Raw genomic sequence first — 26,330 nt, 5'->3', positions numbered from 1 at the left:
ATATAAACCGCGATAAAATCCGAAAAATAGTTTAATTTTAATAAATATATTAATACTATAAAAGCTAGTTTCAGTGAAAACAGAAAATTTAAAGTTGAATTACAATTTGACGAATGCATTAAAAATTTAAATCAGTTTTACCATGTTACATTCGCTAAATGGAGTGTGGTGCAAATTTGGTTTGGAAAATGAAACAAGAATTAAATACATTAGTGAAGAGAATTCAATGCCCAGTTTCATCATAAATAATAATTTTAGAATTCCTATTGGCTCCATCAATATGAGCAAATGGAATACGAAATTCAGTTTAAATGTATTTTACTAAATTATGAAATTATTGGATTTCAAATATTAACTGATTAAAATATACAATATGGATATTAGTATTATAGTATGTTAATTATAGTAATGTTATATAAAAAATACATTTTATAGAGTAAGCTTACTCTTACTTCAATTAACAAACTGTTTAAATGATCATTAATATCACGTTAATTCAATAATATCATTCCGATTATATGATATTTTTATTAGTTCCTAGTAAGGTTTACGCCTATTATTAACATATACCTATATATTAAGTACATAAAATAGCACTGTAAGTGGATTTTAAAACGAATAATTCATATGCTGAACAAAATGCATGCGGTAAATATAAGTTATATGATTGTTTTATTATAAGTTGAACATTGTATCGGGATTGCATCGAAAATGTTGAGAATCGTTCGGCTTCCCGTCAGATTTATCAGTACTTTGGGGATTCGCATGTTCCACTGCAAGCGCGCCAGACCGACAATTTTATTGTTTCCCTTTTACCAATTCAAATAGACTATATATATATATATACTTACAATTGTTTTCAACACTAATGTGTTCTCGTTTTTTATATTTTAAGGTTTAAATTTGTATATCTTTATGCGCAATTTATGTTATGTAATCAATCCGGTTGTTATAGTCATATCCGCAAAGCAAGGTCTGTTTCGAAATTGTAATAAGTATTTAACAGCGCGAAAACAAATAAGATTAATATCTTGATAGACCTGATTATTTAAGCAATGTGTATTTTACTAATAATTTATATATAAATTGATGCCTCGTATTCTTTGGAAACGAAAATAAAATAAAGAATCGCTGTTGTGGCAACTCAATAATTTTTGTTGGTATTTTTTGTTCTGGCATGGCAGCGAATATATTGTACTAAATATAGTACAGTGTAGCCCAAATATCGAACAACACGAAATGTTGCGTTTCTAGGCATCCACTAATATTACGCCGAATTCGCTTACAGGATTTTATACAACATACTCATCCTGATTAACGAAATCTGCTGGGTATTTCACCATGACAAATTTGTCTTTCCGTGTGGCTATCCAATAAGGCATATAATACATCCAGTACGCTTTCAGGAAATTTTGTGACATTTAATTTTCATTCATTTACATTTGTTTTACATTTAGTGTTGCTCGCGGTTTTGCCCGCGTAAAAACCTTTTCCCACTACATAAGTCCCTAAAACACTTATACAACGACAGTCTTTTCTTAAAAAAAACTATTGTTACATAAAAAAACTATTATTTCCCATGGGAGTATCTTACTTATGTATTAATTTACGGCATGGTCTACCTGTGTACCAAATCCGTTCAGTTGTTATGTAGAAGCATTTACTGCTAATAAACATTTTCGCAATGTTTCGCCTTAATAATATTAGTAAGTAAGAGTAAGATCTGAGCACTTCGAAATAAACAAATTCATTTCCCTTGATATTTCAACAAGCATTTCAAAATGAACACCCACCCTAACAAATATCTTGTATCAACAAGGAATTAGTAGGTGGAGGGCAATTAAGGAAATCCAGCCAACGTCCAGGCTAGCTATGTTTGGGAATTGGACCGTGCTGGCATCAAGTTTATCAATATCCATTCAAGCGTGGGATTGTTTTCGAGCCTCGCTTCTGGCGCGGTGGAATGCAAAATTGTACCCCGTGCCCCAGTTTTAGTCAATTATCCGCTAAACATTAATATTTCTACTTTTAGGCAAGGGTATGAGGCAGCGGGATGATTAAAATCTTGCAGCGGTGATCCCGTGACCTTATAGATTTAAAAACAAAAAAAATATTCCTTTCTCCATTGTTGATTACATATAACATATCCAACCTTTATCACAGAAAAAAAATCTTTAAATAGATAAGGTAAAATACGCTTGCGGTATATTTCATATTAGTTTTTGCAAGACTCCATGATATCCTCATATCGTATATACATATTTATAAGAAAGAATGCGTTAAAAACAAAGAGTACAAAAATACAACGCGCTAATGTTGATAAAAAATAATAAATATAGATTTGTCTTGCGTCGCGCTCTGCAACGAGTATCAGGACAGCCTTGGTAAAGATTACTTACATAATTCGATCTGGTAAAGGTCACGATGCACGGAGCGCGGTTAAATATAGATGGCGTAAGAAAGGTTTCAGTTCACTGAAAAGGTTGGTTATTATAGTATGTATCCATACAAAACGTTTCGACGTTTTTTTACGAATGTTGTTTGTTTACAAATTATTATTTTACGTTATATATCGACAGCGTCTAATTTTTAAAACCAATGCTAATGTCAAACAAAAATAAAAGACAATCAACAATCACAAACACGCAGGTGCAAGAGAAGATTAAATGTAGGGTATGTTATAATAAAATGATTTTACTGGCTAACATAATATAAGCACCGAAACATTACTGGTAAAATGTATAATTAAACTTGCGTTGCGGTGAACAAATCGATAGCCGTACGTACTAGCTTTTCCAGCAGCAAAATCAGGAATATTCGAAGCAATATCAAAATAATTAGACTTAATAACTCGTGAATTTGAGCTCCCTGTGTGGAATTGAAATTATAGAAAATAGTAAATGATATTCATCAAATGGAACGCAACTCGGTGCCTAGTATTTTACGTTATACACCGCTACAATATTATTCGTTTCAAACAGCACCGTCGATGAATATGCTGCAAACATAATAAAAATATGTTTACACAGCCGGAGCCTCAAACACGTAAGTAACTTACACATCAACGTATGCAATGCTATTCAACAGAGCTATGTTTGCTTTATCGTATTTACCTTTACGTTCAGTTAGTCCGGCGCTGAAAATAAAAGGATGCGGAATTTGTCGAGTCGCACTCATAAATATCCCTAAGCGACATCGAGGTCCGCCATTTTCCTGTTGACAAAATCGCACCCACAATACATTCAAACTTGTCTAAAGTTTCCATTGTTTATTGCTGCCGCGCATTGTTAAATGGTTCTTCTCTGCGGCGCTTTACTTCAATTAGAATACGTTTACTGTTCCGATTAGCGGTATTAGTGTATTGGATTGGTTCATCGTTCATCGTTCCTGGGTTGAGCGCTACAATCAAAACTAGTGGTTTAAATTAGAAGTACGGTAAAGTAAAAAGGTTACGTCAACACTAAAGGGAATTAGCAGATTTTATTGAGGCGACGGGACATCAAGGAAGCTTCGAAACGAAAATAATCTTGATGAAATGTCCCGCTATAAAAAGGAGATATCTTGAATGTCGGCGCTTGATGCTTTCTTTGACATAAACCGGGACATCAGAACGTCACGACTAATGTTTTATTTAATACTGAGGCATCAACGTTATTGTCTCAGACAATTATTGCTGCCAATTTCAACGTTCATTGTAGGTTTTAATTTTGTTGATGCATTTCGTTTTTTATGTAAACCATTCACGTCTGCTCCATGTGCGTTGATTAAATATAATACGATGATTGGCGAGGGCATTTGATTAATCGGAAAATAAATAAAGTGTATTTGATGTGTACATTCCGTGTTTGTGCACAATTTCGTATCGATATTGATTTTGTAAATATTACTTTTATGCATCTATTGCCTGGACATGGTATAGCAGATTGCGAGGTATTTGGAATATTTTTCACTACCCAGCAACGCAAAAGAAGGAATGTTGTAAGTTGGGTATTGTACGTATTCTTCGTAGCGTTTCTAATACACAGATTTGAAAGTGTTTTTAACTTAAAAGTTAGTGTAATCGTAAAAGTTGAAGCAAATTTTTAAGTCTCTGGTTAACCGATTGAGTTTACAAAAGGTTATAGCAATACTTAACATTGTTTCTTATGATACACTACTAGCCCGGATCATTTATGCTGAAATAAAACCTGGCTATCGATAGTTCTATATTTCAAAATAGCATTAAATATCAAGTAGCAAATTAGAGACGCCGAGAAAATTTCTTATATTGTCCGTAAGAATAAAACTGTCTAGATTCATGCATCAGCAGGAAGATATAAGGCGCTTTCAACTATTCCTACGGCATCTACATTACTTATCTCTGTCATGATAAACTTTACGAGGCAAGTTTTGTGCTATACAATATTAAAGAGGGTACGGCTTCACTGTATACTTTTTCGTGTTTCTTGGTAAATCTATTACTTTTTATATAAATTATAATGTTCGGTTTTTATGACTACCGCATGTTTTATTTTGTTATTAATAAAACGGTTAATTTCGTATTATTGATATGTTTGTGAGTAGAGACGCGTAAACAATTCTAACTGTTGGTTTATAAGATAGACTATAGAGGCTGGTAAGTGGTTAATCGGTACAAGATATATTATGTAGTAATAATAAATAATAGTGCCAGCTCTGTACATATAAATATACTGCCCCTTACTGAGCCCGGGCTACCTCTACCACTGAGAGGTTTTAGGCCTTAGTCCACCACGTTAGCTTAGTGGGGGCTGGCAGAATTTACATACCCATGAAATTGTAATGGAGAATTCTCAAGTATGCAGTTTCTCGATCTTTTCCTTCATCGTTAAAGCGAACAATAATCAATAAACAATATACATATTACTTTGAAAAGTCAGAGTCGTGTACCTTGGGTTTTGATATTGAGGACATTTATCTCGGCAGTCCATTCTATTGAAAACTAGGTTCTTGTACATTTTTTATTATATTATCATATTCTGTGCTCTATTAAAAAGCGATCACCATACACGAGGAGAAAATCGAGCCTTTTTGAGACGTTTAAACGCAACATCTTTAGTCTCAGAGTGATAATTCGTAATTTAAAGTTTTGTTTGGTACTAGATACTACTGTTTATGCGGTCTTATTGCTTACAATCCTCTTATCGTATGCTCGTTTCGTCATTCAGTTGCAATATCGATGGTTGCAATAAAAAAGTCAACTCGTAAAGTGTAGTTAAATTTTAGCTGTAAAAGTTTTGTACTCATCATAAATATTCGTCGATGCCTTGCAGTTTGTATGTGACTAATATAAATCGAACGTAATTTCTATTGTGTATCTTTGTTAATCCCTTAAGGGATACAAGCGTGACTATATTATGTAAGTGGTAAATATAATTTACGTGCTATGAAGAGTTCAAGCTATCTTTGTTAAGAACTTATTAACTCTTAACTTATGATATATCAGACCCGAGATCGATTTGCCCCAGTGTTGCCACCGACCTAACCCTAAACGACTTATAGCCCCAGAATCATTATATATTATGGACAACTGTGACATTTTTTTTCTTTAGTAAAGAGGGCACACGGGGTCAATAACCTGATGGTTTGTAGTTATAGCCCATTACCCATTTGCATTATTCTGCCGTGATAATGAAGAGGGCAGTAAATCAAAGGTAGGGATTTTTTTTATTACTGATTTAGAATGTACGTTATACGAACCCCCTTCCTATCTAGGTTTCATACATCTATGTAAATTAGAAAATGTATTTATTTTCTTAGATTCACCAACGGTTTTCACATTATAATATATATTGTTATATTATAGCTTAGAATAGTGTTAAACTGAATGTGACAAACTTATAGGTAAACACTGCTTGCATTTACATACATAGGATTATAATTTAAAGCATTTTCTTTAACGATAAGATAATCATAATACGATGTAATAAGGTAGAACTGCTTTTTCTGACTTACTGCTCCCTCGATCACCACGGAATTATTAGCCCACCAACATCCACAATATCAAAGGAATCATTGAGGAGTTGCCGGCCTTTGAGATAGGAATTCGCATTTCTTCTTACCTATTATAAAGCTTTGTAAATCAGTTCGCACAGTTCTTTCAACGTGTCAACGCCTTTGTACACTGCCAAGTATATATTCAAATCAAAACGTGTGTTTTGACGTTGTTCGGTATGACTTATGAAGTAACATTGTATTGATTTTCTATACACTCACTCACTTACGTGCGCAATTTATTAAATAAGCTTTGTCAGTTGTGTGAATTCATAAGCAGGCACACGTATTGAATATCTTTAACAGGTGCAGTGATAACACTTCCAGTTTCACTTTACACAATTTTATTACATCGAACAATAGTTGTCATAGGTACATTTCATTTAATTTGTAAATTGCTTTCAAAATATAATTCATACATTATCATATTTTCTTTCACCAATCCTGTCCGTATTCAATCTAATATATAGTTTGGCAAAAATAATAAAAAAAAAATAAAACAATATTTTTGCTCATTTGTAACCTAACTTAAAACCAATTCACAATTGTCTATCTATTTAACTCAGAAAATAGAACGCATTATTATAAGACCAGTATATGACGATTCCGTAGCAATAGTATAGAAAAGCGAGCAACTAATTCTGCTTCTCACAAAGAAGATGGTGGAATGTTTATTCAACGTTCTATAGCTTTGCAACATTTAGGTTAACATAGCACGAGTGAATTCATAATTTTACATTAATATTTGTACAACAGCGGCGCTAGTTGAATAGTTATACGATTTCAATGTGGCTGCATGCAGAAGACGAGATTTAGGATTCTGTAGTGTTTCAACAGTATTCGAAACTTACATATTTAAATAAAGTGCTTCTGCGCAGAATAAATATTGTAAAACAGATATAGCGAGTCGTCGTTAAACAATTCGTTTGTATAAAGTATTTATATTTGTAACTACTGCCATAAGTATTTGTATACTTACGTTTAGCCGATATTTGCGTCCTTGCGTTGTTTATTATTGTTAATTGTGATTAATATTAAATATATTTATTCTTATATCCGGCTAGCCTTTGCTAGACCGATACAGATAGATTTAACCCGTTACAGAAAATTATTTTAGCCTGAACTAGATAGTCAATGATGAATCACACGTATGTACCTTAAGATTAAATTCTATACTTAGTTTAAACATAATAGGTGTTCTATACTCATTTTCACACTACTCTGAATACTTACATAGAGTCATAGAATCAGAGTGCCGTAATTACTATTAAAACTGATTATTGATGAATTGAAATGGTTACAACTATTTTGTTATATTGTGGTTACACTTGAAATAGTCAATGTTCAGTGTTATCATTTAGCGTCTCAATTTCCTGCTAACTTTCTCTCGAATTAAAGGTATAAACGACAAATGATCAAGAGTACTTCTTGCCTTGGAGACATAGTAAGAAAACACCATCAGCTGATTAATATTCATATTGTTAGAGGAATTGTAGGTACTAAAGTAGCTGAAATGTTTTCTCTTTAGCAACAATCGTTTTTCTTCAATAAAATAAACTTCGAAGGGTTTACTTTATTTAAGATAAAGAAAAAAGAATATATCGATTCAATTTAATGTATGGAAGCGTTTTGATTTTGAATTTGTTCAGGTCCTTTGGTGGCCTTACATTGCCCAGATGTAACAAGGCAGGAAAGATCCAACGAAAAGAAGAAGGAATTTCAGGAGGATACAATTACATTTTACTTGTACCCCACACAATTGTATTGCCATGCCATAATGACTTTTATATTACATATGTCATCATTGTAGAGGTTCGCCGCATATGCTTCAACAATACAATTTACCGAATTGTACATTACTTTTCGATATAGGACAAAACTGTAACCATTTTGTTGTCTTGAAAAATTCTCTTTGTTTTTCTAGTGAAAGCCTGTAACGAGCAATCACAGATCACCTCAAGGACTAACTGCATAATTTATGCATTACCTAGGATGTTCTATGGATACTTTGCGGTCGACCCATTCGGCAATGGGCCAAGCACGTACACAATTTACTTAACCGCGCTTCTACTGACACGCCGTGATTTGAATACGATATACATTTTAAAAGTCCACTTTATCATTGTATGTAAGAACAATGAAGACTGGTAACGACTTTACTGTTATATGATTTGGAAAGTAACCAATTAGCGTGATTATTCTAATTGTTATGTAATTGGTATATTACAATGGGGAAAAGGGAAATTGCTAACATTGACTGCAAGCAGGATGCTTGATACCTAATTTCTTAGCTTGTGCCGTTGAAGAGTTGTGGAGCAAACAAAAATAATAATAGGTAATATGAAAATCTTTAATTAAAGTAAATCACGATCCCGGTTGATTGAACAAGGAATGGCGGAACGAAATAATTTCCGATTCGGCACAAACAATGAAACCCCGCGAGATCGTTTAATAACGCAAATATTTTACTTAAGCCAAGCAGAATGCTTACCTCAGGCCGGAGTTATGCTAACGAACTGCTATTATGTTTCACCCTCGTGTCACTGTGTGAAGGTTTTGCACTCTCGACCGAGTTATGCCGAGGGGTTGTTTCAGAAAATCATGTGTTGCTTTGGGGGAAAGGCAGTGTGAATGCGGTCGGCGGCGGGGACAGACGCGTCGCGAATTCACACGCCTTGTGACACGAACCTTATTCCGAAACGCATGCGATTCTGTTATCCGGTTCTAGTTCGGTGAACAATGTGTTAGGAATTAGGACCGACTTTAAAAAAAATTGAAAAATTGTGGTTGAATTTATGGAAAATTTAATGAAACTTTAAGTGGATGATGTTTATTTGAAGTTTAGAATGACTGTTATAAGTAAGTTTATGCTAAATTGCCTAATATAAGTTGAGGTGTTATAGAAATCGTGTAGTTTCCTATTTAGTATTTCCTATTATATATTTTTTTATTTACACGTACACTATTTAAATTTCATATATCATACGCAAAGTAAATTAATATTTTTATTTAATATCATCACCATGATACATATATTTATTTCTTGGAATATATGTATATAAGTAATATAATTTGCGTTGAATATTCTAGCTACTTTAGCGATTTGAAAATTATTGTACAGCCATAAAAAGCCAAAAATCTTGTTGAGGACAAAAAAGTAAACTTTCCTAGTTTCTTTTGTGTCGCTGCCTTAAAGACTGTTACCTTGCTTTCAGTCGCTTCATCGGGTTAGCAGCTAAAACTATATCAACCATTCTTAGTTATATACTTTGGAATACATCAAATACAAATATAAATAATGACAATAATTATATTAAAATAGTTTATCTTGAGATTACACATAAAATATATATTATGGAACTCAACGTTTTTCACATTGTATTGTTAATAATTTACAAGACAATCAAATATTGTTTTCCAAAAAAAAAAAACGGGACAAATGCAAGTTGGACTCCCACACTGAATTTTCCGTACAAACTATATTTTTTGTTACTAAAGTATAACTTTTAATAACAAAAATATCTGAAAAACATAAATACAAATTGACGGCTTTCAGATTTTTCCCTTTACATGTGTTATAAGACATTGCATCTTGCCAAATTTTATGATTCTCGATCAACGGGAAGTACCCTATATATTTAGATTCCCTAGTGCAATCGGAAAATATGCGGCATAATCGATATTTTTTAATCACGTTGACTTACAAGTTTGATTTTTTCACAGCTGAAGGAGAATGTAGACCCAAGTATTTGATATAAAATTGAACTAGATATGTCAACGAATTCTCAAGAAAAACGGTATAGACTGACAAACAGACTTAAAAATACAGCAGTGCTAATTCACGAATAATTTTAGGATCAAAGTAAGAATAGACTGAGCGCTCCTATCTACTTATCGAGTAAAAGCGAAAAGTTTAAATATGTGATTTAGATGCAAGTATGGTGCGGCTCATAGACATACAAATATTTACATTATGTGCTATGGAAAAGGGACAGGTCTGGCCGCAGAATCACTTTGTCTTTTTCTAGAGATTGATTAATTTTATAACGGAATTGCTTTGTTAAAGTTCCTTGCGTCAAATAAAGGTCTAAAATAACACTTTTTGGAATTTTCTACAAATAAATAGACATACTAGGTAAATAAAACATAAGTATTCGAGAAAAATGTCTCTACTTAGACAAAAGATTGTTCAGACCGCAAAACCTTGTGGCGTGACGGTCTGGGAATACTAAGAATACCCTTATCTCAAAGGGTTTTTGAAGAGAGATTGAGGGCTTTCGCTCAGATGCTTATAACTAATATTGACTTTAGGGTTGGTGATGGATGGCTCGGTTTTGACTAGAGCCCAAGTCTCGACGTATATAACTGCTAATTTGCTGTCAGCTCCAGCAATTTTTTTACACATAATTTCAAGATAGTCGCGTTCCTAGAATTTTACGAACGTTATCTTATCGAGAGTTTATCGCCCTTGAAGACCAACTATGTATAATAGCACTAGTATAAGCAGTGGTGGAAAACCTGTCCTACCTAGTCTACGTCTTGTTTCAGACGTAGCTATGTAATACTCAGTGAATTTGTAGTGATTCCAACTGATCATTGTTGATGATCTTCGTAATAACGTTATGATAAGTATTGACATTTCTTTACAGTATGTACTACATCTGAGTTGTTTTAATAACTTTTACAATTTTTTTCTTTATATTATGTAAATTTGGGTGTTTTCGTACCACGGCCACGGCATTATCGGGATAATTGAGAGATTATTGGATATTTTATATTTTCATAAGTTGAGCATAGTATCATTGCTGTTTTGGTTGGTTTAGCTTTTGAAAACGTAGACTCACGCAGCTTCATTATTTTACCTAGCATTTAGATATAGCTTTCTACAACTGGAATGGTATTCTCTACCGAAGTAGCACTTCTGTTTTACAGAAAACTAATGTAAAATGATAACTCGATGTTGCAGTTTGTAATAATGAAGTTGCTGTTTGTTACAATGAAGAGTATGATCTAAAATCTATTTACACACGTCCACATTCGCGTTATCTTTTCTAGTAAAATCAGAAGTGCATTTATGATTCTTCACGTTCTTTAAACCGTCTAACACGACATTTGCATTTGTGTAATTATTATTTGAAACCAAACACATGAAATTTAATTGGGTGCTAATTGCATCAATTTGTTGCTTTAACTCAAACATTGTATTTATAAAACATTAGCATAGTTCTTGAAGTTATCGATAATTCCGTTTGTTTTGCCTCAAAGGATCTCGTTCTTGAACCAATTAAATTCCCGGTAGGATTGTTGCGTCTCGGGTTGACGGATAATTCTAACTTTGTGCGAAGTGCATCAGATAGCGCACCGAGTTAAATTGCCTCAACTGGCTTTTAGATGTTAGTTCTTAATTAACGAATCTTCTGTTTATTTATGTGTAAGATCACCTTCGTGACTATCTGCTTTGAGTGATAATTGTTTAAAGATTAAGAAGACTTTTGAGCCAGTTTGTGGGTTGTTTGTGTAAAGTAAAAGCTTTACTCATTATGATATGAATCCATTCAACAAATAGAATGAAGCCTGAATATACTATATATTCTCGTGGAGAAACATTTTATGAAAATGATGTCATACCGGGGATCTACACGAAACAAAAAGCATCAAACAAATGATACATTTACTCTTCTTTTCTGATATTTGTAGCAGCGTTTGTTTTTGTTTTATACGGTATGTTTTTAGCAAATTACGTTTCATGTGGTTCGTCTAGTGGCAGCTTATATCAGATGTTAAAATGTATCCTCGATTCAAGTGAGGTTATCAAAATATTGACTTTTTCGATCCAATAAATAGTTGTGATTTGGAATTATTACTCAATTTGGAATTAAGACTCACCTACCACATCGTGAAACGGAAGTAAGTTCAGTGAGCTGCAGATGTACCCAGGCCCTTCACATATACATTTTTCAAATTACCTGAATTAGTCAATTTATTGTACTATGAATCTATATTTCGTAATCTCGTTTATGTATTTATCGTAATCGGAACATATAAGATTTAAAAAATTAAACGATCTATCCGTACATATTTATCATAAAATATAAATACTTTAAAATAAAAACATCTTACTTACAAACAAACGTTATCAATCAGATTTTTAACTCATCAATGTTTTATTAACATCTTCACAAAGGAATTGAGAATAAGAGAAAACAACACATCGATTCAGTTAATCACTAATTACATTAATTTGTTTATGGGAAAGATCTTACTATCAACTATACATCAATTCCACATTGGAGAGGTGAATAAAACTTTGACAACGGACGAATTCGCAATTAGAGAGGTCACCCCGCCAACAACATTTACATTTTAATTTAAATTTGGCTGAACCTGACGAGATTCAAGATAAATTGGGATGCGTATTTAGCGCAATAATTCGAGCCTGCCGGTTCGTGGTCTCAAAATTTAGGGGTGGGATAATTGTTTGCGTTTTAATTAATAATACACATTAATATTGTGCGCAAAATGAGTTCGCGTGTTAGTATGTGCCGCGCATTTGTTTTGGTTCGGTTAATTAATATGGACGTCGGGTGGCGATTAGTGCATTTTACGGAAAATCAAAACGAATTGCCCAAGCTTTGCTGATTAACTGCACGGTTTTTGTTACGTTAAGATACTTTTGTTAAGTTTAGAAATAAATTAGGCAGACTTATATTTCTTTCTCTTACAAACCATTAAAGGGACGGTTATGATATTGTAAAAAATATAGCAATATTTGCTACAAATATTAAATACAACTCTTACTTAAATGTTTTCAAACGTTATGTATACAAGTCTATCATTGTATACATAATATACATTTATAAAATATATAGCATCATACTGTTAAAAGAAATGTTTTACGGTAGCAAAGTTTTTGCACTTACAATAAAAGCTATCCATCTTACGTTTTATCTCAGATGTACTGACGCCTTTATATTCTCTCGAAGCTGTTGCCAGTGAGCAATAGCTTATGTATTCATTTTTATTCATTGTTTATTTAAGGACTACATCAAAGATAATTATTAATATGAAAAAGTTATGTACTTTGATCAAAAAACGTACATTATATTTATTCTTCGTAAGTTTTTTTTATTGGAAATTGAGAAATTAAATCTAGAATAGCTACTTCAGTTCTATATTTCGAAAAGGATATAATTTACCCGTTTATATTTGTTTAATAAATTATGCAATGTACCATCGAACCGGAACGATACGAAAACACAATCAGCGTTTCCACGACTCTCAATATCGACATTGAAACACGGATGAAACATTCGATTCGTTAGTCAAAAAAAGAAAATAATGCAGAATGCGGTCCCGCATAGGCAATGGTTCTCATAGTCGGTATAACAAAAAGAACGCTATGGAAATATCGTTTGATAGGAGTAACCCGCGGCCGTAGCGTCGGCTCAAATCTCCGCCATTGTATTTGAATTGCTTCAGGACTATTATTGATTTGATCAATGATACAATGTTAAAGATATTAATTACTGTGTCGAAATGTATCATTATTAATATCTGACAATGAGTGGTTTAACTATTCATTGTTATATTATAATGTTTATAATTAATAATCAGCAATGATATATTATTATAATATCTAAATTTTTTACTCTAATTCAAAGAATTCTATTACTAGTATAATGTTTATCCGTTACTGCTATAAGTTATTTTTTACATTACCAACCGATTTGCCTATACACGGATAAAACGCGACCAAAATCTAGTATTAAACATATAAATTGTAAGACAGACTATTAATTAAGATAAATCTGATTAAAAATGTTTATGTTTCAGGCATCAGATTTAAAATACTTTATACTTTTAGTTTGATTCATGATAGAATTGAAGTCAGCTGTTGTCACGCAATAGAATAGCACAGAAGCCGTAGTCAAAACATTCTTCTGCAATCGTTGACGCTAAGAGAAAACAAAATATATATGAGAATGACACATCCTAGCAACAGACTTATCGATAGCACATATCACTTCCATACATATTTGTTTTCTATAAGTGTTTACGGCTGTAGATAGGCGACTCGATTACGGCCCCAGGTTTCATAATTTAATTTAATTTTGGTGAAAATATTTATATGTTAATTGCGGAAGGCGTCCTTTCATCGTTTATCCAAACTTTGTAAGGGGATTTGTTTACAATGTCCCTAATGGCACTCGGTGTCGAGATAAGCTATTTAATGACCATTCAATTTGTAATTTCCTTTATGCGGCTCGTTTTAGTTAAAGTTATTGTTGGTTTACTGCCCAAGAAATGTATAGTATATCTTCTCAACATGTATTTTAAATATCAATTACCGTCGAATTTTACATTTTTGTAACAGATTATTATATATACATTTATTTTTCTGCACGCCTTTTTTATAACATGCACATTAATTATGCCAAATACGAAACTCCTCCACGCAATATGCTTAAGAAGGAATACAACATTTTTATTCACCTTTAAATATATAGATAGATACATTTATCAAGACCGTTCATAATAATACAATAATACCATTAATAGCCATTAGAAAGTGCAAAATCAAATGTATACGCGTATTTATTAAAACATACAATATAGACATCGTTCGTGATATGAAAATCCTTTACACGTTCCTACAACATTTATGTCAGTAAATCCTAAATCTAAATCGAAAGTTATAGAGTCAGTGTTGAAATGAATTTCCTGCGGATACGCTGTAGTAAGTTAGTAAGGTGGCACACGTCTGCAAGGGTCCGGTTCTGTTCTAATCCCTTCCTGAATATTAAGTTGGGCTGTTACAGTATTCGCCAATTCCAAAGCGTTTAAAACGACCTCTCAGAAATTATTACTGAGATATCTTCTCTGGGCTAACTGTAATGAATGAGTAATGTTGCGATTAAAATTGACAGCAAGTTTCTTCATGAACTGTAAAAGTAATAGCTTAAGTAGATGCCATATGAGATGTCACAACAAATCAAACCTTTTTAAGAAGAACGTTGTAACTGAAATTTCGTACTTTTTACTTCAACGAATTTTTTTCTCTTTTAATTCTAAAATATTTATAGTATATTAGATGTTGTCCGCGGGGCAGAACATGGTCTATCCGTAAAATTTCATTCAAATCTGTTCAGCTGTTTCTGTGTTTACTTCGAACAAACATACAAACATTTTATACAAATAATTAAAGCCATAAACCAAACAAACATACAAACATTTTATACAAATAATTAAAGCAATATACCATAAATATTTTAACATAAATATTGAACAAAAAACCATTTTAGCAAAAAATGTGTAATGTAGGTTAGGTAGGTAGGTAGGTTTTCCTGAAAAGGTTCGAAAGTTTAATATCTAATCTTTTTTAAGCAAAGTAACTATTACTGCACACGAAGTAGCTGACTATTGAACCAAGATAGTATGACGATGTCTTGCAAAGAGACTAGTCAGTCGACAACGAAGGGTTGAAGATCGATTCCCTTATCAGGATAAATATTTGTGGGATCCGCCAATACTTGTACCAAATACTAGTGTTAAGAGATTGTGGGTTTAGAACTCTTTTCTCGAAGCGGCATTATTGCGTCGACAAAGTTTCTTTACATAAATGTAGCAATAGATGGTAAACGCTATTCGAGGTAACTGGAATAAATTTACAAGAGTAGAAATTTACAAACAACTTTTAGCTACTTAGAAAGTTACTTTTGGTTTTTTGAAGTAATATTTCTTGGGATAGTAAATATTGTTTCATGGTTTGTAAAAACATTATTTTTTATCTTACTTAAAACACTTTTGATGTGTTAGAAACTACATTTTGATAATGTTTGACTACTTATAGCATTAATTTGCCACGTCAACTAAGCTATAAGGATTGTTGTTGCATTTCGTATTATAGTGAGTATCTTTTTGAGGTGTCAAAGAACCCTTTTACCTTCCTAATCTTTATTTCTTTTATGGCCGGCAGCACATCCATGATTTTTCCGAAATTGTGCGTGTTTTTGGGTAGTGGGGATCACCTATATCTTATCATCTTGCACCACACGACCCACTTAATCATTTGTCGGTACATACCTTAAATAAAAAAATCGCCTTGTGCCACAATCTCATTATTTTGCTTGTATCAGAGCCGTGATCTACTAAGAGTTTTATTTCACAGAGAAAATTTGATGAAGTTGTTGAAATAACCGAACGGAATAGTTTCTTTATTGGCCTCTCAGTGTTGGGATCGAACAGATGTGCTCGTTTTCAAACGTTTTATTTCACTCTTCGCGAAAAAGGAAAAAATGAAACGTAATAAATTATTCATTAGTTATTGACGTCATGGGTTGTTCGACAGTCGGCGGATATACACATACATATTTATAAATTATAATATAGCCATTAAAGCGAACTATTAAAGTGTGCTTTTATATATTATGGAGTAATTTTATACTCTAAGTATTATATAAACATTTTGTAAATAATTAACGCCTGCTTGATTTTTGGAAAAACAAAGAAGCAAATAATAACTACAGAACCCGTTCATTGGTGTAGTGATAGCTCTAACCTGTAAAATTTATAAGTAACTGCGTTTCAAATTTGGATGGGGATTGAATCCCCAGGTCGGAAAATTTTAATTTGTGTGTTTGGAGATTTCCAAAAAATATTCACAGCCGGGATTCGACACCGTTTTTGGTGTTGTGATAGATTCACGTTTTACATACTGAGACTTAAATAAGTTCGGTGGGAAGATGGCGCAGTTGTCTATCTTTAAAAGATATAGACGTAAAAACTTATGTCTATATCTTTTAAACACACTGAGTACACTATTGTATTAGCAGTAGTTTTAGTGTCTGGTATAAAATATTAGTTTAATTGCTTTTTATTTTCTGCACACTCTGCAAGCAATAAATATGGGCACACGCAATTTCAAGCAATAGGCTTTCCAAAAGGTTTATTCCCAAAGGAATTTCCACTAAATGGCGCCTAACAAGCCCACCTAATGATCAAGGATACCCTTGCAAGAAGGCGAAAACTCAAAAGACAAACGAATTGAGCAGAACAAAGAAATTCACATTCTTTTTCCTCAATTATGTCCGGCCGTATATCGTAAAGAACGTAAGTAATATCCCACATGCACCTATAAATATAGATCAAAGAAATTGTGATAACTCAATGATTTTAGTTTATTTTTCTGTATTTGCTGTGATCATTAAACTCGTGTGGTCTTTTCCGTTGGTAAAGTTTACTCTTATCTGATATAGTTGGACAAATTACTATATAACATGTTAATAATGTACAATCTGCCTACAGTCATATAAGAATTAAATATTTGTATAAATGAAATGGAAATGTGTTCAAAATATTTTTTGTAAATAAATAATTCTTGAAAACATGTAAGGCAAGACAAATTGCCCGATATTTGGTGATGTGTAAAAAAACAAAAGATGTTTTTATTTTTTTAGTTGTGTATTTAAAAAACAGCGAATATTTAATATCATCATTATTTAAAACCTCTCAATAAATTTCCATCGTCACCAAATCCCACAACTTGAATCTTTGTCTTAAATCTTTAAGGTAGTAAAGCCGTTACGTCGACAAACTACAAACATCCGATCGGTATCTGAATCCGAGTACGTGAAACTGCATTTGTGAAGAAAAGTTCCGCGATAAAACTCTTTGGTTACACGTTAACTTGGAATCGTCGCAATACCGTCGGTCTCGGCTCGCTTGGGATTACTGTCGCAAATAAATTGTTACGGATTATTAAGATTACTCCAGATTTAATGCAATTGTCTATGGGCCGTAATAATGATCTGCTGAAATGACATTCTGCGAAATGTTTTAACGGTATAATGAGGTTAGGCTATGGATATATTTTTGGATTGGTTGGCGTTTTTTATAGTTTCACAAGGAGGTTGGTAATATTATCTTTACAAAATAATTCGTATTTTGGGATTAGGTATTTACTTATTAGCATTAGGTGGGCATGGATATGTTCTATAATATTTTGGTATAGATATGTTAACACATTGCAATAGTAAATAAAACACTTGGACAAACCTCGATGTGTTGTTTTCAATTGACCCATTGTTTATATCTCGTTTGTTTCATAAAATTATTTTTTCAATATATGAATTGCTTGCTGTCAAACATTTTTGATACTAACCGTAACATTTAACAATGGAAGTATTGAAACCATTGTGTAACTCTAACAAACTAAAATATTATATAGAAATATTGAAAATTTTTTTGTGTATTTTTTTGTACAGAATTGAATGGACTGAGATATGAACACTTTTATTCTTGAAAAATTTTAATGGTTTTGACACCACAGATTAAAAGCGATTACGGTTGCGGCCACTACAGAGTTTATATAATTTTATTATGATAACAGTATCACTTGCTTTAAATTGTTCACTTTTACAAATAATATCTAATTATGCTTATCACAGAAAATTTATTCACTTAGCATGACAAATTACGAAACCAATAGTCATTCATATTTTTAGCTTAAAGTCTTAAAACAATAAAGTATCTAGTAATTATTATTTATTCGGCCATTAGTTACATTTGTCGGAGTTAATTTATCGTTCGTTTAGATATTGTCTCGCCCCCAGATTTGATAAACCGGAGGTTTATTAATGAAACAGAAAGCGCGTTAATCTCTGTCCAGCGCACGGATTTGTGTAATGAGCCTTGAAATTTCAGCTTTACATTTTTACGCGGATTTGAGAACTAGAGATGACAACATTTTATTTGTAAAACACGGATTTGTGTAAAATTAAAATAATCCTTTATTTTATTACGCAGAAATAATTTAATCAGAACGAATTATAAAGGTAAATGTTTATTAAATTTTGAAATGTTTGCTTTGGTGTTAAACGTAATTAGATTAAAATTTTATAAGCACTTTTACTTACGATTGGCGCGGTTTAAGGATTTTAGTAAGAAGCAAAATACATATTTTTTTTTGCTTAAAAAAAAGTATCTTCCTACCGTTCTTTCGACCTCTGTTCAAGTCTACAAGAATGACAAACTTGTAAAACCTAAGTATCACTATTAGGCAGTGTATTATTTTTCTTTCTCGGAAAATGATTACAGTAATAAGACATTAAATTATTGTGTGAACGTACTCGGTAAATACAATGCAGTAAGGTGAATTTTGGTTTGAATAATTTAAGCTACTGTCCGTTTATGTCCATTATTGTATAAGTTACGGTTGGATCAACCGGCAACTGCAGTTTCCAGTGGCATAGGTCGTTTTAACCAAATATCTGTTGTATATAAACAGTTATTATTATAGATGCCACGAACGTTAAACTCAATAGCTGAGTCAATGATATAATAAAATATGAAGCTAACATAATGAGTTTTCCGATAATTCGGTGGTGGTTTTGATGAATTTACTGATTTTATTATTGAGTGACTCGGCTGATTTGAGCATGAAATGTTTCACGTAAATCACTGGAAGTTTATTTGTCACGTGCATTTTATTAAAATAACTATCTCTTTCCCGCTTACTTTTCCGGCTGAGTCTTTACGTAAAAAAACTCCCTACAATTTTATTGATACAAAACATAGGTTGTTGTGTATCAATAAAATTTGGCCACCGCGGGTTTTGGTTGGTATGCCGGTGTAGGGTATACAAGGGTTAGGTACTCGGACCAACGCTCGTTCGGATGATGTTATACTCCCGAGTGTCGACATTGGGCCGTAAGACCGGTGAAACCAACATAACCATTCCACTGACCCTCCAAGTGGTGATAGCGATAAGGCGCTTTTCCCCGCGTAAAACAAAAAAGGTTGTTTTATTCATTATATTCTTAATTATCCTATCGTTAAAACTGTTATCAGTCCATTGCCGTATGATGAAAGACGATCAACACATACACCATCGTATTTATACTACATATTAGGAAATATAAATCCTATTTGAAACATACACCAACCAACCTTATAATATTCCCAAATTATACTAATTAATTAAAAACAACTGAATCCATCGATTAATGGTACAACAACGGAGGCATCCGTCGGCCGCATATCGAAAGCAATATTCGGAAAATTTGACGTTATCTGCATACGTCGCCGGCCGCTGCGTAGAGCGTGCTCGACTTTCATTGACATTTCAATTATCGGGGGGTTGTTTCGACCGTCGGTCAACAATTTTGGAATGTAAAAATCATGTGCATTTACATTCGTGTGGTTTTTAATAAAGCCTGTACATTGATTTATGTTTTAAATGGAAGTGGAGATGTTGAGTATCTGTTGTAGTTTTGTTCGTCGACATTTGTCCTAAGAGAGTTAATTAGTTTTCTTGATAGAAAATCATTCAAAGTTTTACCACAAATGCATTTATCGGTAAGGCATCTAAAATGTCATCTAAATATAACCCAAAAAGGAATTATCCTTTTCTTTAAAAAGATTATTTACACCTAAGCTCATACCTTTGTTATTAAAGGGCTCACGCTTTCCAAGTATATATCCGTCACCGGATGGTAATAGGGAGCGAGGCAATTGCACGGATATGAATTTTAGTTATTATGAGTATTAGTAACATTTTCATATTAAATTCAATTCATCACAATACATTAATCATAAGCGCATTATTATTAAAGTAAAGATCAGTACATAAACGGAATACGTACTATTTTCTTAAATTTTCGCTACCGTCGCTGTAGCATTGTATATAATTCAATTAGTATTTCGTTGCGAACTCTGTTCCTCTGATGGTTGTAGATACGTAGTTAGTTTTCGGTGCAAGTTTACATGCAACTAAAGCAACGGAAACGGAAACATAGTATCTATGCCGATAATTTAAACGGAGTTCGGATATGTAGAGATATAATGAGTAGAATATGCAAACTATAACTGCAGATTGAATAGTGTAGGAACACACACACTCACACGGCAACGTAAGTGCATGTACGTCGCTGTGTCTCACCACGTCTCTTATGATTGTTTGATTTCTTCCTAGGCCATCGATATTAATATCGTAGGCAAATTTCGACCAGGTGGCTAATCTTAACAGAGATCAGCCACGTGTGCAAGAGATATTATAGGACATGAATGTGTGCGCAATACACAGGTGCACTCTCTGTTTCTTCACTTTCATAGTCCGGTGAGACGGCAATCGGACACGACCGGAGAAGGATGAGGCGCGGAACCAACGGCGTTATATGACTTCCGAGGCGCAGGAGTATCACACCGCCCACTTCCCGATTCCCAGTTGCGCCTGAGTAATTTTTTGAGATGGAAATACCCAGTCATTATTCTTTTTGTTTTTTTATGCCTCCTGTAGAAAAGCGATGAACGCCTTTAGTATCATAGTACGTCCATTTGTTGCTACTGCTTTCTAAATCTCTAAGAAAGTATTACGAGCAAGGCTTCTAAAGACAAACTTATTACAAACTTATAAATATCTATCATCTTTGGACTTTAATTTAAATAAATAAACCTTATACCAGAGCTCTGACTCTCACAATAACTACATGGATATATAACTTTTTAAATAGTGTCTAATTAATGTTATTAATATGAAAACATATGTAAAAGTGTAGTATGTACTAAAATATGTATTATTTATTATCTGATTTAAATAAAGGAGGTTTTCTATTCGACCACGTGTGAAGGCCCGCAAATTTCTCAAAAACTACTGATGCGATTGAGATGCAGTTTTCGTTATTTAAATGAATATTTGTCAGGAATGATTTTAGTAATATTTAAATTGCCAACTAAGCGAAGTAAATACACGATGACAACGTTCAGTTTAAATTAGGCACAGACTCCAAATGATATATAAAATGAATATAATATGTACATATATAGTGAAATTGTTTTTGATGTGTAGTGGTTTTTGAAGTAGATTTTATTTTTTGTTAAAACATTTTTATGCGTTATTATTTTTTCAAATTACCACGTAATATAGAAAAGATGAATCTTTTACTTTGTTTCCCATTCCACACTACGTTTGTGGAGAACTAACGATTTCCTCCACTATTTCGCATATATTAATTAATAACAGAACAGTGCCGAAAGTAAAGGCGTCTTTAATTAAATTATACTGCGTCGTATGTTTGAAAGGCAAAGATTAACATCTTGAGAGTGTGGTTGCGTCTATTTTAACGAGACGCTGACTTCACTTTACGAGATTTTCAGTATTCTAAAAAGCTTATTGGTAGCGAGAATAATTTTGTTAAGCAATTGCAGTGCACTTATTTGTTAGTTGGCTGAGGACTGATTTCTACATAATAAATTTATTTATTTATTCATTTATTATCATCATTCAAGTGGCGATAGCTTAGTTGGTCGTGGAAAGGGCTGCTGAGACGAATGTCCGCAGGTTCAAATCCCAAAGGCACACACCTCTGATTTTTTTAAAAAGAATATGTGTGTATTCTTTGTGAATTATCGCTTGCTTTAACGGTGAAGGAAAACATCGTGAGGAAATATGCATACCTAAGAAATTATCTATAGGAATTTTCAAGGGTGTGTGAAGTCTACCAATCCGCAGTGGGCCAGCGTGGTGGACTAAGGCCCAATCCCTCTCAGTGGTATAGGCCCGTGCCCAACAGTGGGGCAGTATATAATACAAGGCTGATATTATTATATTATTATTATCATCATTCAGCTACTTTAATAGTATTAACTATTAAATAACACACTAAGATATCAGTACAATATAGTTTATATAGTGCAAAATCTAAACTATATATATAAAAATAGTACTCTAAGGATAAAATATGCATACTGTGTCGCTTTTAATTTTCTTATGTAGTTTTGATGTTGTATGTAGTAGCAAGATTTATTTTACTTTATTCTGTTTATTTTAGCTGTATATTCAATATTGATTAATTTCACTGAGACTAAAAACATATAAAACCTTTATACTTACCATCAAAGTAAAAAACAATGCTCCCAAAAAACAATTCATATAATCAAATAAATAGAGCATACTTATAATTTTGAATAAAATTCACATTCGGTGTTCAGAATTGTAAGAATTTAAAACATTTCCACAAAAGCTTTTTCTTCATTTCAGCTTGTTCAGTAAAATATATGTGCACTTAGGAGTCGTGGTCATGACTCTGCATTAAATAAATATAGTCAAAAGACATTTAGAATTTCGTTTTGATTGCTATTTTATTAAAGGACATGCTTAATGTTGCTTGACTTTTGATTAAAGGGTTTTTTTAATCATTGACCGAAATCTCACTTTGATATTCATAGAATAATATTTACAAGCATGTCACGTAAAGTTTGATTCCTTTTAAACCTCGACGAATAATTACGCTAACAAATAATAAAAAAAATTAGTTTCTATAATCGCGTCGGCCGATAAACGTAACTTCATTGGCGTGTGGAGATTTGTATATTATTTTTGGATTTTATTGCATATCTTTTGTTGTATGTGATAAATAACAACAATAAATAGGGCAAAGAAATGAACTATTACATTAACCAGCAGAAAAGTTTAGTATAATCACGAACCACCTTCTTTAAGTGGATTTAACGCCATGTTATTTTTCGTGCTCTGAGTTTATTTTCTTTCTGAGAACAAGGTAAACGCTTTGTTTCTGTTAGACACCCTCTTACACTCAATTAGACCTTTCCTTTTTATTCAAAGACACGTTTGAAAATTAGCTGTTTTGAAATTACAGATTTTGAGGCATAAAATTGTTATTTTATTTTATTTTATGTTGGATTTTGTTTAATTATAGATTGTAAATTAGCTTTTTTTTCTTAATTCTCCATTAGCGGGTAAATGGAACGTTATTTAGTTATAGTGATTTTAATTATAGCTTTGTTTTATCATAGTTGCTGGAGAAAGACTTTTAATCTAGATTATAAAATATATCAGGTAAAAGACATTACGTCATTTGAGATTCATAATGTCACGAAAAGGCTAATATATCGTTACTGTTAATACCATAATGCTTTTAGTTTTTAATCCAGGGCTTATTTAAACTGAGAAATACATCTTGTGAGATTAAGCGAGGACAGGTAACGGATTAGTTAAATACACTGTGTTGATTAAATGGGTCCCCGTCGACCTCTCCAAATTAAATTCTCGCCATTATTTTAGTTTCTTGATTATTTCAAGTAATTAACTTCGAAGTTATTGAAGTAATAATAATGCCAGCCCTATATTATACACTGTTCCACTGCTGGGCAGAGGCCTCCCCCACAAACTCGGAGTCATAACAAATGAAAACTTTACATTTTTTACACGAAAGAAGGTAACATTTTATCATACAAATGATGTTAAATTTAGTTAAATAACTTTATCATTTAATTCCGTACAATATTGTAATTTAAATGTAAAGCTTGTGTACAGATAGCTATCTTTAGCGAGGACAATTAGAATTCCCTCTACCCCGTGCCGACACCCCACACGCCGCGCCAGTGGAAAAAAGCGACTTTTTCTTTTTATTGTCCGTTAATTGCTCTGATTGGTGGGACGGAACGAAATAAAGCCGCGTTCGAGGGGATTTGTAGGCTCAGCCACGTTCAAACTCGTCACTAATTTAGGCACGATTGTAAAACGGCTTCACATAGCCACTTCGCCGTACGTTGTTTCAAGTTGAGCGATGTTAAAGGCATTGTAGTCTCAATAATATGAACAATTACATAGTATTTTTAAAAAGTGGACGTCGCCTCATTTTAATTATTCATTGGCACTCTTGAAATCCTATAGTGAAGGAAGAATTTTAGGTATGATTTTGACCCTTCAGAAAAAGAACGGGATTCGGATTTAGCTAGTTTACAGATTATGAAAATCCACACACTGTTTCAAGTCATTTTCTTGGGGGACAGTGGTATAATCCGCCCTTACTTTTTTGCTCTATTATCTATATATATATACTTGTGTTATTAAAAATTTTATATGTTTCATTAAAAATAAAATAAATTTTGTTAATAGAAACGTTATAATTATAAACCTTCAGCTATTTCACATAGCGTTACGTATTCTAACCACGTTTATAAATAATATTCAACATTTCGACATTATCAGAAAATAATTAAACTACTAGAATCTACAACTTCACAAATTGAAAAGTTGAAAATGGTGTTAAAATTTCACTTATTCAAGCCAGTATCTCAAAAGATATTTGAGAACTTGATAAATGGTTCACAGAAGAGTTTAACTTGTATAAAATAGTTTGGAATTTTATTTTAATCTATCAACGGTGATCATTTATCAAGTGACCGCACAGATTGCGCCCGGCGTACTAATTAATTGTGTGAATTGCGCGCTCCGATGGAACTATCGATTTAATAATTACGAATAGCTTGCTAGCTTCTAGTCGACGCGAGTGCAAATTTACACATCTGAACATGCGTTGTGCGTATGTATTGAATTCATTATAAGTTCTTGTTTGATTCAATTTACATTCTATGAGCTATTTAAATCTGTTTATTGGGAATGAAAGGTCGATTAGATAAACTGATTTACTTTTAAATATTCTAGTGACAAAATTACATTTACTTATTCCCTCTGCTTTTAATTATTAAAGAAAATTTAACTTTTTGATTGAAATTATTTGATTGAAAAATAACATATTTGACAACGCTATTGTGCGTCGTGACAAAAAGAGATGGGGAAAAAAGTAACTGTACTGGAAAACTAACTTTTAATTTAACTCTTTTGTAGCAAACTGTGCAACACTTTTGTGCCGATTGTTTTGAATTTTTGCTATCGGGAAAGGTACGTTACATTTTACGAAAATATCAGTTTTTAATTTTCTAGATATACATACATTCATTTATATAGTATACGTATATATTTTGAGCCACTAAATTGCATTAAATTAAAAAAATATATCAATAAAGAAGGTTTTATGTATGCCTAATATAATAATGTACATATGTCAGCAATGGTAATTACACGACAATATTATAAATATTAAAATTATTGAAACACTAGCTTCCGCCCGCAGCTTCGCCCGCGTGGATTTCGGACTTCAAAAATGGAGGAGGTGCTCAATTTGTCGGGATGTTTTTTTAATGTATGGTGGTATGCAGGTGGTCCGATTGTCCGGTCAGGGTCTGGTGATGGGATCCTGGTGAAATCGAAGGAAGCATATAGCATGATTCAGTATTCACGCGTGATGGCTTATTATTAGCGTATTTCATGTATAACTTTGGTGTTTCTATACCGATTTCTATGATTTTTTTATGGAATATTTAATAATGTTAACTTTTTAATTAGGGATGACTGAGAGTGTTATAAACGTAAGAGTAGACAAATATAATGAGAAAGCTTCGAACTGCTAAGCTATCGGGAGTTACACGTGTTATTGTGAGTCAACCATAAAAGATAG

General features: G+C 32.7%; 1 protein-coding gene across 2 annotated transcripts in view; it reads left to right on the top strand.

Annotated features, from left to right (window-relative positions):
- Positions 1-8,658: 8,658 nt before the first annotated feature.
- The window catches only part of LOC115440396 (formin-like protein 7), a 123,588-nt gene continuing 105,916 nt past the window's right edge, over positions 8,659-26,330 (top strand). For both annotated transcript variants that reach the window (XM_030164678.2, XM_030164677.2), the window contains exon 1: positions 8,659-8,871. The gene's annotated coding sequence lies outside the window, so the exon portion shown is untranslated. The remainder of the gene's footprint in view (positions 8,872-26,330) is intronic.

The sequence above is a fragment of the Manduca sexta genome, chromosome 12, assembly GCF_014839805.1.
Source record: "Manduca sexta isolate Smith_Timp_Sample1 chromosome 12, JHU_Msex_v1.0, whole genome shotgun sequence".
NCBI classification, from domain to species: Eukaryota; Metazoa; Arthropoda; class Insecta; order Lepidoptera; family Sphingidae; genus Manduca; species Manduca sexta.
This window is presented reverse-complemented; position numbering and strand designations above follow the sequence as displayed.